The following is an 18,449-nucleotide window of genomic DNA, read 5'->3' as shown; positions in this document are numbered from 1 at the left end:
GAATAACAACATTTATTCAAATCTAAACTAAACCCACTACTTAGCGATAAAGTATAAACTCCAATCTTGGTGACAGGTAAAGCTTTCCTATTCCCCATGATTAAGTTTATTCTTCCATGCTCCACATTCTCACTTCTTCTTAGTCCCTGCAAATGAGAACAGATATGAATACCACAACCGGTATCAAGGACCGAAGAGTTAGAATGGGGTGAGTTATTAGATAAGATAGTGTAAATACCTGCATGGTTGGGTTTAACTTTCCCATCCTTCACATCTTGCTGGTACTTTGGGCAGTTCCGCTTCCAATGTGACTTTTCATGGCAATAGAAGCATTCAGCCTCTTTAGGGTCAGAAGAAGGAGTGACAAAACCTTTCTTGGTTCCACTTGAAGAAGAGCCATCAAGGGTCCTAGCCTTGGTACCCTTCGAAGAGCTCTTCCTCTTCTTCCCTCTACCTTTCCTGATTGCCAAAACCGGGGCGGAGTTTGGAGTAGGAGTGTTAACAACCGACTTACCCTTAAGACCTATTTCTGCGGTCTTGAGGAGTCCCTGAAGTTTGCTGAGTGTGACCTCTTCCTTATTCATGTGCTATGTCATGCGGAATTGATCATAGCACGATGGTAAGGAGTGCAAAATGATATCTATTGCAAGCTCCTCAGGGAAGTTCACATTAAGCTTCAGCAACCGATCCACATACCTTTGCATTTTCTGCATGTGGCTCGTGACGGATTCCCCATCCTTCATCATGGTTGTTATGATAGAGCATATGATTTCATACCTTTCTTGTCGGGCACTTTGATGGTATCTTTCCATCAGATCTTGGTGCATTTCAAAAGGGTAGAAGTCCTCATAGGACTTTTGGAGTTCCGCTGTCATGGTGGCCAACATGATGCATGCCACTTTTGTAGTATCCCTTTCATGTGCCCGGAAGTCAGCGATCTCGTGGGGAGTTGCAGTGGTCTCATCAATCTCCTTAAGCTCCTTGTCAAGGACATATTCTTTGTCCTCGTAGCGGGTAATCATCCTGATGTTTCTGATCCATTCATTGAAGTTGGATCCATCAAAAGTGACTTTCCCACACAAGTTCATAAGGGTAAAGGAGCCATTAGGATTAGAGCCAGAAGCAGCATTGTTTGAAGACATCTGAAAGAAGAGAACAAGATTAGTTTAGATATTAAGAGAGTCCTTAATAAAACACCCAAATGTAATATTAAGGCTAGGATCCAATCACAATATATTATAACTTAGAAGAGGTATGCCGTAATCCAAGCTATAACATATTTGAAAGGTAGGTGAATGACGATTCACCAATTTCCACCATGAAAAACGAAATATAAATATTAGGTTTTTAATTGGTTCTTAGAAATTCCTAGATTCTTTTGAGATTCAATGAACTTTTCAAAGGCATGTTTCAATCTCGAGTGTGCCCTCCAAGTTTTGTGACTGGGATATCGAGGATCACAAAACGAGGTGTGAAGTAACCCTGCAAATCACTTGGTACCCTCAAGGTTTATCACTCAATCGATGTGCCGGTAAACCACACACGCTCCACCGATGCTATGGTAAACCTTAAGTCACCCTTTACCTACCTTGTTAAGTCCAAGTTAGTGTGCCGGTTAACCACACACGCTCCACCAACGACTTAAACAAAGTGTAAAGTGTAATTTCATAGATTAGCACCTTATTCACATTTTCCTAAAGTAACTAAGATTGGGAATTTAATAAAAGCATTTAGTTACTTTATAATATTCATCATACTTTTAATGAGAATTTATAAGTCCTTGTCTTACCCGTTCGGCTAACGACCCTCCACCGATCAAGGAAGCGGTGGGTGAGAGTGGACACCCATTAACTTGCCATTTTATAGGCAACAACCTTATACCCCCCTTATAGACCGGCTTCGTGAATGAGGCGTACTAGCGGTAAGACGACTTGACGTTATACATATATATATTAGTAACTTATAATATTATAAAGTATAAGGGTTGAATTTTAACTTTTAAAATTCTAAGGGTTGGAACTAAAGTTTTAATCAAGACTTTATATGTTCCAAAACTTGAGGGCAAGTTTTGTAAACTTCCAAAACTTTTCATTTCTTATAACTTATGAATTAATTGAGTAATAAAAATGAAGACTCTTCATTTTTATAACTCTTGTGTTCTTTTAATGGCTTTAATAAAAGTGAGACTTTTTGTTTTCCATAACTTGAGGACAAGTTATGGACTCCATTAAAACACATTATGATCATGAATTAAACTACCATGAAGGTTACAAACAATTCCTATGATCATCTAATCTTCATAAGTTCAAGAACATGAATATGAACACTTTCAAGAATCAAAAAATTACACTTAAAAAAACTTGTAATTTTAATAATTGCCATTGTAAATGGATTAACATAAACATTACATCATCTAAAACAAGCTTTAAAACATCAAAACAGTTTAGGGTAATGTTTCTAGTCCATTTCCAGCAACAAATGTGCAAACTTTCATACGAGCAGAAAACAGAAAAACGATTTTTTTTTCAAGCTGTTTGCACAAAAAAAAAAAAAACAACAAACAAACGTGGCTCTGATACCACTGATGGGTTTTGAGCATTCTAACACTTCCTAAGTGTACATGCAACCCTAATAACCTTGGATCTATGTTTGTCTAATAATCATGTAAAGTTGAATTCCAAGGTTATATTCCTATCTAGCATACATGGGGAACATTTTTAACTTGAATGAAAGATAAAATAACTTACCTTGTTGTTGATTATGATCCTTGAAACCTTGTGAGCCTAGCACCCCAAGTGTGATGCCTCAAATGCTTCACACAACACCAAATGCAAAGGAGTAAACTTTGAGAGAATCTTACACTTGCAAAATCGGCTCTAGCCCTCTTGTTTCTTATGTGTCGTCTATTTTGGTGGAGAATGGGTTTCTTATATAGTGTTGACACATCTAGGGTTACACCATGTAAACCCTAATGTGTCATGACTCTTCATTTCCATGACCCATGGGTTTGTAACTCCCATGGAGCATCCATGGAGCATCCTATGGGTGGAACCCAACTTGATAATCCATGGAGCCTCTTAGCCCACTATATAAGATATGGAAGATTTACATAATCTACCCATATATTTAATTAGTTATCTTTTGATCACTTAATTAATTCTAAATTAATTCTTGATCAAACTAATTAAATAATATTATTAATATATTAGAACTTATAATATATTAATAAACCATAAGTGTTATTTCTCTCATTTTAGTTTATCCAATTGCATGGTGCCATGCAACCCAAATGGACCATGCTGGGTCGGGTCAAGTACATACCAGAAATAGTTATGGACTTAGACACCTTATCCAATCATAAAGACTTCATGAATTGCAAACCTAAATCCTTTAGTGGAAGCGGGGGATTCATTTCTCTAATGCAATGGCTCGAGAAAACAGAATCGATTTTTTAAATATGTGTGTGCCCAGAAGGGAGCAAAGTGAAGTTTGCAGCCTACACCTTCTCTGACAGGGCCCTTACATGGTGGAATGGCCATGTCAAGTCACTGACTCTTGCCGTGGCTAACTCAATGGACTGGGAGAATTTAAAAGCCATTATGATGGAAGAGTAATGCCCGAGAGGTGAAGTACAAAGACTAGAACAAGAGCTCTGGGATCTGGGATCTGACGATGAAAGACTCCGACATTGCTGCTTACACAGCCAGATTCAGTGACCTAGCTATTTTGTGTCCCAGAATGGTCACTTCGGAAAGTAAGAAAGTGGAGAGATACATCTGGGGACTAACTCCCCCGATCCAAGGGAACGTAATAGCTGCCAACCCACTTACTTTTGACAGTGCCAAGCGTCTGGCACAGACACTTATGGACCATGGAGTCGGCCAAGGTGTAATGGCCTCCATTCCTAAGCCAGCAAAAGGGGGCGACCATAAGCGAAAGTCGGGGAGTAAGAAAAAGGGACTACCAACTCAAGAGCCCTCGAACAAACAACAGATTGTTGCTGTTCATACTGCCACAACATCTGGCACCCCAACACCAGTGAGACAATATACTGGGATTCGCCTACAATGCAACAAGTGCGGTTTTCATCACTATGGAGCCTGCCGAGAGTTACACTGCAAGAATTGCAACAGGAAGGGGCACACTGCCTGTTTCTACCGGGCACCGGCATAACCAATATCCCAGGTCCTCGGCATTGGAATAAGCCAGACCTGTTACGGGTGTGGCGAACCTGGACACTTCAGGAGGGATTTTCCAATAACAAGGAACTCTGGCGGGGATGGAAGAGTGTTGATGATCGCCGCAGGAGAGACCCTCCGGGAATCACCTGCGAACAACTGTATGTTTTCCTAATAAAATTATTTTAAAGCTTAAATTTTTAATAAATAATTATAAACTACACTCTCGTCCGAACACAACACATCATTCATAGAGAAACTATGGGTCCTTGCCGGTGAGCTATGATGGCTTAGCGTATACATTAAGGTTATATATAATTGAATTTTAAAGGCTTAGAGTGCGTGATTTCGCCTTATTTCCTGTTCCTTGTCTGGTTGTGGATTTAGGGCAGAGTCACTCAGTCGACAGTCTTATCAATCTCAGTTATACATGACTTGTATACGTCAAGCAATTATAGAAGGACCTGGTAGGGATCATATTGTGAAATTTCCTCACTAATAATCGGAGCACTCATAGTGCTAGTACTCGCTAAGTGCGGTACAAAAGGTTTGCAGTAGTAATAACAAGGATAAAACCAAAGGCACTGAAAACATACACGTAGAAGGCACTATCGCTCTAAACACTTTTTTCCTAATCGGCTTAACACCTACTACTATAAGAAGTTCTGACGTCGTCATTCGACATGGATTGGGTTGATCCTCACCATACTAACTTCATGTGCCACAAAGAGACCCTTCTCCTTAACCAACTGATTAACAAAACTCATTCAATCTATAACGACAAACCTCTGAATCATCTCTTACAATTGGACTCATAAGTACCTATGAAAAAGGGTACCACGCTCTTTTCTAGCCACAATAGAAATAAGAAACAAGAAGCAAAAAGACCTCAAAGGAATCTCAGAGGTTTATAACCTCCCCGAGATGTTCTGAAACCCTTTCGGAAATATCACCCATGTGCCAAAGTTGAGTTCAGAATCGACTCGACTCTTGGAGCCATTTCCATAGCCAAATCCCCAATGTCACTTAGTACCAACGTGAACACATGAATTGTCCGGTCAATGGAACGACCTATTAAGTAAGGAAATTTTCAGACTGATCCCCTAACCTCAGAGAGCACCCGTCCGACTCGTAAGGAGGAAGGGAAAATTGTTCGTAAGACCATTGACTACCAAGAGCCAAGCAAACCCATCAACAAGGACCAATATCCTCCATTCCAAACCGACGATCCGTTCAACCAACCTCAAGAAACCAAGCAAAGTCGGCATACGACTAGCTCAGAATTCCGTAAGAAGAAACCTCCAAGACAGCCTAAAGATTCATAAGCCAGCTGCACCACACTCAAGGTCTAGAAACGCTACATCTAGGGCATCTAGTACAAAAACATCATTAGACCATTCGAGATCCTCACCAAGGTCGGTCTGGTAGCCTATAGACTTCGGTTACCACAAGAACTCAACCTCGCACATCCCACATTCCACATAACCAACCCTAATAAGTGCCTAATTGTCGAAGCTCTTGTAATCCCACTTGACAGAATCCAAGTAGACAAGGACCTACACCCCAAAGAGGAAGATGAGGGAATCATGGATAGGGGAAAAGGAAGGAACGAAAAAAAAAGTTAAATACCAATAGCAAAGGTCCACTGGAACACCAAGCAAGGACCTAATTCCACCTAGGAGCGATAAACAGAGATACCCGCAACCTTCCCTCAGGATTACCCGGAACCCGTTCAAGATGCTAATTTCGGGACGAAATTCCTTCTAACGGGGAATGATGTGACAACCGTCAATTTTGGTCAAACAAAGTCAAAAAAAGTCAGCGAGGTCAACTCAACTCATATTAGAATTTTAGGTGAATTGTGATATTCCCTAATACGTCCAATGTACAATTGACAAATTATAATACAAAGTACCATTCTTATTGGAAATTATCAAACAAAAACTGTAAATAAGGTTAGTATCGTAACAATTCGGTAATTCAATTTTATATTATTCTAGTATAAATAATATTCATAACACGATGTAATGGAATTCATAATCCTTATAATACATGGCAATTTGATAACAAAGGCTACAAATACGAAATTTTGTTGATTTCGTCACCAAATACGACAAATTCCATACCCGGCCTAAAACGCCCAACTTTTAACGGAAAGAATTTAGAAATCAACCTAATTTTTGTGTAACGTATTATTATTTTTGATAATAATGATTTTATTAACAATTTGAATTTTTAAAATTCAAATTAAATATTTATACATCATTTATACCATATTTTCTTTATAAAAATACCACACTTTTTATAAAAAATGTCACTCTTTTTATAAAAATTCCAACATTTTTAAAAAGAAAACAAGAGTTGACTTTTGAGTTTTATAAAACCCATAAGAGACAAGGATATCTCCCCTTTCCCCACCAAAAATCTTTACCCAACAAATAACTAGGCTATACCCAACATACAACCAAGCAAACATCACCTCACCTCACCCCACCCCACCCTCCCTACCCCTCTTCCCCCCTTAAAGTGGCTTCCACCCCTTCCCCCTTCTCATTTCATCTTCATCATTCTCTCCATCTTCTTCATTTCTTCATCTTCCTCTTCAAGGACAACTCAAGTTCCTTCAAGGTTAATTCTCCATAAGTTGGGTTCTTCAATGTTTGGTAAGCTTTTCTCCATAGATCTCGTGATTCTACACAAAAATAATAGTTTTGTTACATTTACACACATCTATATGTGTTATTATCCATAGGGTAATACCATCTTCAAGTGTTCTTCAACCATCTTCAAGTGTTCTAAGCTTGAGGATCTTCATATTCATCTCTTGATCCACTAAGAAATCCACTAAAGGTTAGTTCATTTCCCCATATTTTCAAGCTTTTTCCATGTTTTAGGAGCGGAGGAATACAAGTTACAACAACAAAACATAAGCTAAACTTAAACATCAACTTTCAACAGAAAAGTTATGGTCTACTCACGGACTGTTTTGACCATCTTAAACTTAATATTTTTCAAAAATGTTCAATATGAAAATATTTCAGGTTTATACCTTTCTAAGGACTACTCGCACGCATTCATACGATTTTTTTACAATTTATGGCGATTTTTACAAAACTGCCTATCATTTCAGAAATGATTTTAGACCAGTCTGCGAAGATGAACATTTTTACACTTGTTTGAGACCGCTAAAAGTTATAATAAAAATTAAAAACAAAGTAGACTCATATTCTAAACTCTCAGAATTTACGGATCCAAATTTCGACTTACGATGATTTTTCTATAATTTTTCTAAAAACATAGACAGAAAAGTCAAAAACTAGAAATTGTTTTTATCGTACCAAATGTTCTTATATTTGTGTTACTTGTAGGTTTTAATGACATATTCATTTAAAAACATCTAGACAATATATTTACTATGTATTTATATAAATGATTATATAACTATTTTCAGTAAACAAACAAGATAAACTATAATAGGTATAGTTTGGGGAACATTCACGTTATTTTACTCTTTCGGGTCAAAGGAATAATCATATAAAAATATGATTATTTTATACGTTGTGAATACTATAAAAGGATAATACAAATGATAACAAGGAATGGATAACTTCAAGACACTTTATGTAAACTAGTTAATACATGATTGTGAGCCACTCCTTCGTTGTACCAAACATGGTACCCGTTAAAATCCTGAATTATAACCAGAGTCTCCTGGAGGGAAGCGTGAGTTTGTGCATAGATCTATACGGGATTGAGAACCCAACACCTTAGTTGTTCGCTACAGTTAGACCCGCAAGTCTAGGGTGATGTCTGAAGAACGTCGTGTAGGCCATTAGTCATATTAGCATGGTTATAATGAACACTCACAATAAGCATTAACTAAATATTGACGTAATGATATATTTTCAAACAGTCTTAAAGGGGTATTCACCCTGTGGTTACTTAGTGCATACGTCAGTGTTATATAAAAATTTATGTCCGGTAGACAGTGGAATGTATGATTTCCGCGTTACTTCCTCTTCCTTCTTTAGTTGTGGGCTTAGGGCAGATTCACCAATTCGAATGCCTGTTCGACTTCGATTATATATAACTCGTATGTACAAAATGACCATAGGAGGGTATCAACATCACATCTGGTTACAGTGCAAACACGTCTTCAACTAGTTTTACTTATGAATAAAACTACATATCATTAAACTTAGTATGGAAATTATACTTATACTTTTCGGTCTTGGAGCGTTTAAGACTACCATTCGGTTTTATAGAAAATATAGGATTTTCCAGGAATAAACATCATTATTTTACTAGTAAACAGTTTACAATTCAACTTTCTGGAAACAAATACGATTACTTACTCTTAGGTTAGGAACCATAGTAGGAACCAATATGGGTCACATTTATTTTATGAAATCAAAGTGTTATAATATATTCTTTAAGCATAAGAAACATATATATATTGGTCTTAAGGCCTAAGACTACATTCCATTTTATTGAGAAAGTATAGGATTTTGTAGGAACACACAAACATTTTCAAGGAACAAGAACTTATTTTCTAAAACAAAATGCTTATGAACTCACCAAAATAAAATGTTGATGTTTTTCAAAATCACTTGTATTCTCATGAAACTAGTAGACAGGCCCACTAAGCATGTGATGTATAGACTGGGCCCAATAAGCATGTTAATGGGTCATAAATGCCCAAATTCACATGTAATAAACATATTAGGCCCAACAAACATGTAGTTAGGCCAAAGGCCCAAATAGACATGTAATGAATATGTTAGGCCCAATATCAAGAAATTTACGTTTATGGTCCAAATATATATAAGATATTATTTTTGGCTCATTATTGTAAAGATTTACATTTTCAGCCCATTTTTAAATAAAATGACACTTTTCGACTCAAGTTTTATAAAAATGACGTTTTCGGCCCATGATTATAAAAAATTACATTTTTATCTCACTTTTCATAGAAATTATGTTTTTGGCCCAAGTTTTGGAAAAATTTCATTTTTAACCCATGAAACCGTAGGTTTACATTTTTTACTCAAACTTGAGTTAAATGACAATTTACTCCATAGAAATCGAGGTTTTTATAATTTAGGCCCAATAAAACCGAAAAACCCATTTTTATGGCCCAATATACAAAAATTTGCATTTTTAGCCCTTTCATTCCTAAGAATATCATAAAAACTCATTTTTGTATAAAAGTGACTCTTTTAGTCCTTGTAAAACCGTATATGCCAAGAAAGTCTCACCATTTTGGTTATTTGTTAAAAATGGCCCTTTTTCAAGATTTTGTTTAGTTTCTTATGAATCTTCACATGTTTAACACATTTATCCTTATAGTAAGTTGTATAAAGTGTTGTAGTTCCCAAATATTGTCTAGATCTAAGAAGTTCTTAACACAATCACGACATACACTTAGAAAACACACATAAACAGGCACAAATACATAGATCTAACACATAGCAACTTGTATTCTCCCCCAAAAACAAAGTAAAACCGAAATCAAGGGGGTATGAACTCACTTTGGGGGTTTGCATTTGGTTTTTGATGAAGATGTGAGAAGATCTCGACCCTAGGAAGCTTTTTGAGAATGATTTTCGAACTTAGATGGTCCTAGGAAGTTAGATCATGAAAGGATATGAGTTAAGAAGAGATTTTGATGAAATCTTAGAAGTTAAACCATAGATTCAAGTAAGAACTTACCAAGAATGGTGATCTTGAAGAAGAATCTCTTGAAGCTATACCCAAAATCTCGAAAATTTTGGAGGAAAAAGGGAGGTGTTCTAGAGAGTGTTTTGAAGATGTTTGAAAGGAAAAATGAGAGAGGTGAGGGGAGGGGTTTCGGCCGAGAGGTAGAAGAAGAGGGAGAAATAGAAGAGATTGAGGTAATGTTTGCATGGATACCCACCATGTAAACATAAGGTGTCACAAGTGCATAATTATTCACTTTCTGCTTTTTTTTAGCTACATGGGCCGAGAATGGGCTTAAAAGATTGGAGATGAAATGGTTTTTGGGCCTATTCTTGGCTTGTTCGAATTTTTATGAAACTCCAAGCATTTTTCGGGCCATTGGGCCCTTAAGAAGGTTCACGACCCAAAATGGTAAAAGGAATGAGTTTATGGCCCATTAGGGTTAATTAAATCATTTATGGCCCATCGTGGCCCATTGGAGGTAGAATGAATCATTCTAGGCCCAAATGTCCCAAAATGTTATAGATTGATGAATTGATGATTTATTGGTCCCTTAGGCCCAATAAGAGAATTCTAGTCCATAATGAACTTGAAGCGGGATTTCTAGGGTTTCCAACCCTTATTTGAACATATGAGATGTATTTGAATGAGCATAGAGTATAATATTCACTTAGAGTACAAGCTTTTACAATGGACGATGTTTACATGAGAATAGAATTTCCTAGCAAAATGCCAGTTGTGACATCATCCCCCCGTTAGAGGGAATTTCATCCCGAAATTCTTTCGAAAGATAGGTTCATGAATGAGAGAACGGGTGAGGGTACTTCTGCTTCATCTGGTCTTCACGTTCCCATGTGAATTCCGGTCCATGCTTGGCGTTCCATCGAACCTTCACAATCGGAATTCGGCTCTGCTTCATACACTTCACTTCCCTATCCATTATCTCGACTAGTTCTTCGACGAACAGGAGAATCTCGTTTGTCTCGATCTCTTCCAAAGGAATCACAAGAGTTTCATCTGAAAATCACTTTTTCAAGTTCGAGATGTGGAACACGGGGTGTACATTGCTAAGCTTCGAAGGTAGCTGCAGCTTATAGGCTACCAGACCAATTCGGGCAAGAATCTTGAACGGTCCGATGTATCGTTGGTTTAGGTTTTCCACGTTTCCCAAAGCGGATCATTCCTTTCCAGGGAGAGACTTTCAATAGTACCCGGTCTCCGAATTGGAATTCCAGAGGTTTCTGTCGTTTGTCAGCATAACTCTTCTGTCGATCTCGCGACGCTTGGGGTCGGGCTTTGATTTGGATTATCTTTTCGGTCGTTTCCAGAATGATCTCTGGCCCTATGAGTGTGCTGTTTGGTTATTGTCCTTTCGCTAGTTGAGTGTCACCCACCTCAGCCCAGCATAGAGGCGATCTGCATTTACGACCATAATGAGCCTCAAAAGGAGCAACCTTGATGCTCGTGTGATAACTATTGTTGTATGAGAATTCAACCAAGGGCAAGTGGGCATCCCATGACTTGCAAAAGTCAATCACACAGGCTCGCCGCATGTCCTCGAGTGTTTGTATCGTTCGTTCACTTTGGCCATCGGTTTGGGGGTGATAAGTCGTACTCATGTCCAATTGCGTTCCCATTGCCTTCTGAAGTGGCCGCCAAAACCTTGAGGTAAACCCACTATCTCGATCCGAGATAATAGACATCGGTACTCCATGAAGTCTTATGATCTCCTTCATGTAGATTCGCGTCAGCTTTTCCATCTTGTAGGATTCTTTTATTGGCAGGAAATGAGCGGATTTTGTTAACCTATCGACGATTACCCAGATAGAATCCAATCCGTCTGCTGTCTTTGGTAATTTGGTCACGAAGTCCATAGTAATCCTTTCCCATTTCCACTCGGGTATCGCTGGCTGTTGCATTAGTCCCGAGGGCTTTTGGTATTCCACTTTCACCTTGGAGCAAGTGAGACACTTGCCCACGTAAGTGGCGATCTCTTCCTTCATATTTGGCCACCAATAATGTTGCTTTATGTCCAGGTACATCTTATTTGAACCCGAATGAATGTAATATCGCGTCTTGTGGGATTCATTCATGATCATTTCTCTGAATCCCCCAAGTTTAGGGACCCAGATTCTGTTCATGAAGCAGTAAGCTCCGTCCTTCTTGACTTCAAAGTTCTTGTCCATCCCACATAGCATTTCATTTGCGACGTTCTCCGGCTTCAATGCATCTATTTGGGCTTCCTTGATTTGAGAGGTTAGGTGGGATTGGATTGTTATTGTTACGGTTTTCACCCGGCGACCTGAGTATTCCTTTCTGCTAAGGGCGTCAGCTACCATGTTAGCTTTTCCCGGGTGGTACTTGATCTCACACTCGTAATCATTTAGTAGCTCAACCTATCTTCGCTGATGAAGTGATGAATCAAGTATGAATCAAATCAGAGTAAATCAAATGTAATTTGAAAACGAGAAGTAAATATAATCTAGTTTCAGCTCTATTACTTCCGATGAACACAAGTACAGAACGATAGTAAAAAGGGTGAACTTATTACAATCACTCTCTGACTCTTACTATCTACTTAATGCGCAGCTCCTATTTATAGGAAACAGGAAGTACAAAAAATACTAAGGCATAGACGTTAAGCTTCGTACAAAAGACACCTTAGTAAATACATAAAAAAATATACGAAGTGAACAAAACATACGAAGAGTACAAATAAACAGACTTCAATTGTTTACAATATATTTCGACTCTACAATCTCCCCCTTTGTAAACAAGATGAACTTCTCAAGTTGAGAGAATCTGTACAGCAAATAACACCACTCTTCGTATCTCCATATACCATTAGATAATCTTCTTCAATTCCTTCTTATCTCCAAGATTGGTTTTTGAACAGTTATTCATACGAACAATAAAGTTCATATACTGGGACGTAGTATATCTCTCCACTTCGTTTTCCTGAAACAAAAATCTTTTTGCCTTCCCATTTTTGTCCTTTCCTGCGAAGACCAATCCAAATGGCTTTAAGCAGATCTCCCCATCAGCAAACTTCTTCAACTCAGGTTGAGTCTTCGGGACTTCCATTGGAACTTTCACTTCCAACCCCTTCATAGTAGCCAACTCCACATCAGTTAGGTCCAAACACTCATTGTAATTATCTATGAATATTTTGATGTGGGCAAGACCAAGTCTAAACACTTCTTGGTCCGTTCCTTGAAGATGCAAAGCGTTCTTATCGTTCAAAAGCAATGAAACTTGTATAAGATCATACAAGTTCATTAACGGAAAATCTGCTACAGAGAAATCACAGATTTGACCATTCGCCCTTGCAACATGAAAGCGAAAATTTTGCATCATGTTTTCGAATAAAACATCCCTTGTAATACTGATCACTTTCTTTATCATTATCAAAGACCAAATCTCCTCTGGAAGTTTCCCAAGAACAGCATGAAACCTAAGTTTCATATACGTGTATTCATCATCATTATCAAACTTTTCAGGAATTCTGTATTGAGCCATGATGAACATCATCTCATTCACAGGGAAATTAAGTTGGTTCATGTCTGAATTAGCAACAACATAGCTTTGTTTCGACTTCTTCAGAAAGGAATACATATGATTATATGCAACTTTCGCTTCGATCGTTTCATAGTTGTAATGCTTGCTTGGATCACCCTTGTTCATTTCAGGTGGATCACTTGCACAAAGTCTCAAAATACTCTGAATCACCCTTTGTTTCTCCATTTTAGCTTCGACTTCTGCTTTCTTTTCTTCTTTTGACTTCTCCACAACAATTGTTTTCCATTTGTCTTGTTTTAAAAAGTCATCAACAACCTTCGTTTGTTTTTAACTACTTCCACCTTCACAAGAAGAATCAATTACAATGCCTTTGGCAATTGGCTTTGTAGTTACTATTGTCGAAGTCACCGGAGTAGCAGTAGAAATAGTTGGCTTTGTTGGAATTTTCGTTGAGAAAACTTTTCCAACAACCTTGACCTCTTCATGTGAAACTCCCTCGCCAACCTTTCTTTCTCCCCCTTGCACCCCTGTGACAACAGGTGGGGCATCCGTTGGTAACAATTTCAAAATTTTGGACAATGGAGCTAACTGTTTGTGCAGAACAGCTTCAAATTGAATAAACTTCTAGGACAGGAACTCAGGAGTAATGATCGAAGATGGATCAGGCTTGAACACGAGTTCTTTCAACTCCTTTAACAAATGAAGAACTTCCACAAAGCTTTGACTATCATCCGTAGAAAGTTGAGTAATTTGAGGACTCAAACTTTCGTATAATTTTACAAACTTTGTGACTGCATCACAAATGATATCCATCTTTTGATTAAGAGACGTATAATCTTTCTGAACAATAACAATCTCTTTCACCATGTCTTCACGAAGTTCTTGAAGCTTGAGATTGACATCTTCTCGCACCTTCTTCACATCTTGAATAAACAAGACATGTCGGTCTTTAGCCATCCTTCGAAAAATCTTGAACTTCGCCCAGAAAATTCGAATATTGAGACTTCATCCGTAACTCATTACACTTATCATTCTGATCCAACTTCTCCATTAGTCGTGATTCAGAGTCTGTAATCAATCCAGAACATTTGGTAATCAGTCGGGCTTCAACAGCCTTGATCATACCATTAATTTCCATGCTGGACACAGAGTTACTTCCCCCCATATCAGCTTGAGATTGAATAATTGAATTCAACTTCTTGTTAAGAATCTTGAATTGCTTCATAGACATTAACATATGATCTGGAACATTTTCTTCCTCGTCATCAAATTCTAAATCATCGAAAGTTCCTCCAAAACCTCCTTCGTCCGTATCAGTTTCAGGTTCATCAACAGGTTTGGGTGGATCAGTGGATTGAGATGAGAAAAGTGTGGTAATTGGATTTTGGATAACATGCTCAAAAGTAGGTGAATTTATAGTGTTCGAAACAGGGATGATATAAGGTGGTAATGAAACAGAAGTATCCATGGAAGATAATATAGGAATACCTTGAACTGATACTGCAACCTCTTTATGCGAATCTCCTTCACCCATGTTGACATTTACATTCATATCAGATACGTGTGTAGTGATGTCTGAAGTTCGAACCTCCTCAGGAACTAACTTGGTTAACGAAACTTCGGGTGGTATGACCTTAGTCTGCTCAGGAGTCGATGTTGATTTGAGAATAGTTGCTTCAGGTGTTTCAGGAACTTTCTCGCCTTCGGACGATTCCTCTTGAAGAACCAAATTTCGTTTCTTTATCTTCTCCTTGGAAATATGTTTGGCCACATCTTCAGCTCTTCGTTTCTTTGATGAAGGAGAAACAAGAACTGGAACCTCGCGAATAAGGACCCCTTGGTGATTAAGATGTGGTTTATGAACCATGGTAGGAGAAAACCTAGAATATCCATCTGTAGACTTTCGTGAACCACAAACTTGTTTCTTTAATCTTCAAAAAACCCCAGAATTTGATGGAATTGTTTCCTTATCTTGATCATCAACAACAGGCTCAACAGGCTTTGTCACAACATGCAAAACTTGTTCCTCTGTCGTAGACTGTTTCTTTGGAGACTTCTTTGGCTTGGGTTCTTGTACAGGCTTCTCAGGAGTAGCATTTGCATCCTTCTTCGAATGTTTCGATTTCTTAGAAGGACCAGCATCCTCTTTTAATAACAATTTTCCAGTTTCGTCATCAGGATTAATAGTCTTCAAATATTCTATCAAAACAGGATTCAGTGGATCAACACGTTTTAACATTGCATCAGGAATTCGTGAAATTTTAGGAAACTCTTCAGCATTATCTGTAACCTCCTTTGGAAAGTGATACTTCAAGAAATCAGCTTTCTCTTCATCTTCTGGTACTGCAATACCTTCTTTGTCATAGATATAACGAAGGATCAAACTCCAGTATCTTGCACAAGATATTCCTTGAACCACATTGGTGTTCTCCAAACATTTCTGAAATTCCTTCAACATCTGAGTAGAATAATCAACTAGAATATCATAGTACAGACCAACAACGATGGCATACACTTCCATTCTCCCTTTATCCAATCCAACACTGCGACCAGTCAAGCAGCGGAGAAAAATACCAAATAAGAAATTCCAAATACTTGGAAGTCCAGACTTCTTGAAATCACTGATCTTGGTGAGTGGGGGTTGATGACCCATCTCATTGAACATATATAGGACTTGATCAAACGAAAGATCAGTGTACGGTAGAGAATTAGGAATTTCAAGAATCTGACAGAATAACTTCTTGGATAATCGAACCTTCTTATCGTTTACCAGATTAAATGTAATGACATCTAGAGCTTTGCTGTATGATGCAGTAGATTCTGCTATGGATAGCCAGGATAGAGGAACAACAAACGAGTTGAACATGGCAGTAGAAAGAACAGAGCTTTTCAATGCGACAATCAACATCTTCAACTCTTCTGGATACAGTAAAACAGCCCCCTCGACTTGATAATTAGTGCTTTGAATCTTCATAATCGGTTGGGAAGTGATATCTTCAGTTGTTTGAGAAACAGAATCAACACCAACCGGAGCAGCCATGATTAGGGTTTTGAAGCTTTGAAGAACATAGGTAATTTGGGAATTTTTCTTTTATGAGCGTAAACTGATAAAGAACCCTTGAATCCCCTTTTATATGTAACCCTGGAATTTGAATTTAACGCGGGAGAAGCATTAATTGAGATCTGACATGGCACCTTGAAACTCGCACTACTCTGCCGATAAGGTAGACATGCGTCAAAAAGTAACTGTCACATCGCCTTGAAACCCGGACTGAATACAAAACGTCCTATCAAACAGTCTGTTTGTTTCTCCCAATAGAAGTATAACCGTCACAAACATTCGGATGGAGGTAAAGCTCTTTCGTCTTTCGGTTTAGAGATGAAGTCATTTGCTAGACTTTCGAAATCATCAGCCTGAGTTGGTAGTACTCAGAACCTCAAGGATTTCGTGAGTGCAGTGTACCAAAGATAAGATAAGAAACAAATTAACGAAAATTTTGGAACTGTGATGTCGAAAAACAAATTTTCGACACAAAAGCAAATAAACCCCGGGAAAAGGTTGCTTCGTTAATTATCAATAGAGATAATCAACTGCTTGTGTATGTTCCCATGAATTTCAATCGAATACTTATAGAGAAGTATCGAAGGGCTTCTTTTGCAAGGCTTCGTGGGTGGTTTACAATTTCGTTACATATCAACCTAAACATAAGGTGATTAATTGTAACCGAAATTACCTGTTTGACCAGTGTAGTCAGTGACAAGTATGCTTTGAATGATTTTGTATGTGACTTAGAAAGCAAAAGAAACTCACACGGAAATCAAATTCAAAAAAATAAAATTTGTGTGTTGGATCTTGTTGGGTAACAAATATTGTGGGATTCGAATATTTGATCAAGACCACTCAAATGAATTGAATATGATTTGGAGTTTCAAAAATTGGTATAGAAACGACTGTTTCGTTAAAACAGGAACATAGTTCCTCGTCAATTCCTGAAATGAGTTCGTAAGATTGGGTTTCACTTTCATCACGGTCTAATGATGTTAGATCATTAACACAGAAGTTGGATATGCCTAAGTCATGATTGGTTTGATCAATGACCTCTCGGACATATGTCATTGTGTGTGAAATGTGTTAGAATTTTGAGATGAAAAAGATTGGTTCACGAAATCAATTGTACCTCTGTTATGATTGGACCAAACAAACAACTCTTAACTCATTTGAGAAGAGTAGGGTAGCTCAATAGACTAATGTGAATACAAGCCTGATTGGGAAGAAATTTTCGTACGAAAAAATTCATTAAAGCTTTCGAAATCACACATTGAGTCAATAGAGGCTTGGGTCAACATGTTGCAGCATGCTTCTAGGGACAGTCTAACTAGTACAAAGTTGTCGAAATTTTACCTTCCCATAAAAATGCAAGCATGACCCTTGTAAACCTTTCGTGAAAGCTGTACAAAGGAAAGACAAAGAACAAAATAACAAAAATCTTTTTGATATTTTTGATTTTTCGAAAAGAAAGAAAATATTTTTGTGTTTTTGTAAGTTTTTCGAAAAAGAAAACAATTAACAAAAGAAAATCTTTTTGGTATTTTTGATTTTTCGAAAATAAAATGACAAAACAAAAATAAAATCTTTTTGAAGTTTTTGATTTTTCAAAAATAAAATGACAAAAAAAAATAAAATCTTTTTGAAGTTTTTGATTTTTCGAAAATAAAATGACAAAACAAAAATAAAATATCTTTGAAGTTTTTGATTTTTCGAAAATAAAACTATTTTACAAACTAACGAAAATTTGAAAAACTAACGAAAAGTTGTTAAACAAACGAAAATTTGACAAACTAACGAAAATTTGACAAACTAACGAAAATTTGTACCCCAAAACCAAAATCCACAATGTGTCGAATTCGAAGCATGTCGAAGCGCTGAATGTGAACAGTAACCTCTGAATGGTTAATACTATCAGCCTCTGAATGAACCATTATGGCCTCTGAATCATCACATTTGTATAACACTTCTTTGTCATACATTCGAAATCATTCCTGGAACTGAAC

The sequence above is a fragment of the Lactuca virosa genome, chromosome 5 (genome assembly GCF_052849685.1).
Source record: "Lactuca virosa cultivar CGN04683 chromosome 5, Lactuca_virosa_CGN04683_v6, whole genome shotgun sequence".
In the NCBI taxonomy this organism is placed as follows: Eukaryota; Viridiplantae; Streptophyta; class Magnoliopsida; order Asterales; family Asteraceae; genus Lactuca; species Lactuca virosa.
The sequence above is the reverse complement of the archived record's forward strand: the minus strand, read 5'-3'. Positions refer to the sequence as shown.